At 25.9% G+C, this 212-nt stretch overlaps 2 protein-coding genes across 2 annotated transcripts in view; one reads left to right on the top strand and one right to left on the bottom strand.

Annotated features, from left to right (window-relative positions):
- Positions 1 to 212, top strand: part of LOC109084161 (NACHT, LRR and PYD domains-containing protein 12-like) — a 941,455-nt gene that overhangs the window by 36,244 nt on the left and 904,999 nt on the right.
- LOC109062727 (NACHT, LRR and PYD domains-containing protein 12-like) overlaps positions 1 to 212 on the bottom strand; it is a 314,849-nt gene that overhangs the window by 154,262 nt on the left and 160,375 nt on the right.

Here is a 212-nt window from a genome sequence, read left to right as displayed (position 1 = left end):
TTTCTTAAACTTTTCCAGTTCTTTCTTTAGAAATGTGATTATTTTGCTCTCAAGATCCTACAAAGCAAGACAAAAATGAATGACAGAAAAATATCCTACAAAGCAAGATAAGAAAAAATGACAAAATCTTCATCTATATTTGGTCAAAATTATTTAGATCCTACAAATTAGCAGTAAATATTAATAAAAATAGGCTTCATTCTTATTTGATG

This window comes from Cyprinus carpio, chromosome B22 (assembly GCF_018340385.1).
Source record: "Cyprinus carpio isolate SPL01 chromosome B22, ASM1834038v1, whole genome shotgun sequence".
Taxonomy (NCBI): domain Eukaryota; kingdom Metazoa; phylum Chordata; class Actinopteri; order Cypriniformes; family Cyprinidae; genus Cyprinus; species Cyprinus carpio.
Note: the sequence above shows the minus strand (reverse complement) of the source record. Positions and strands in the feature narration are given on the sequence as shown.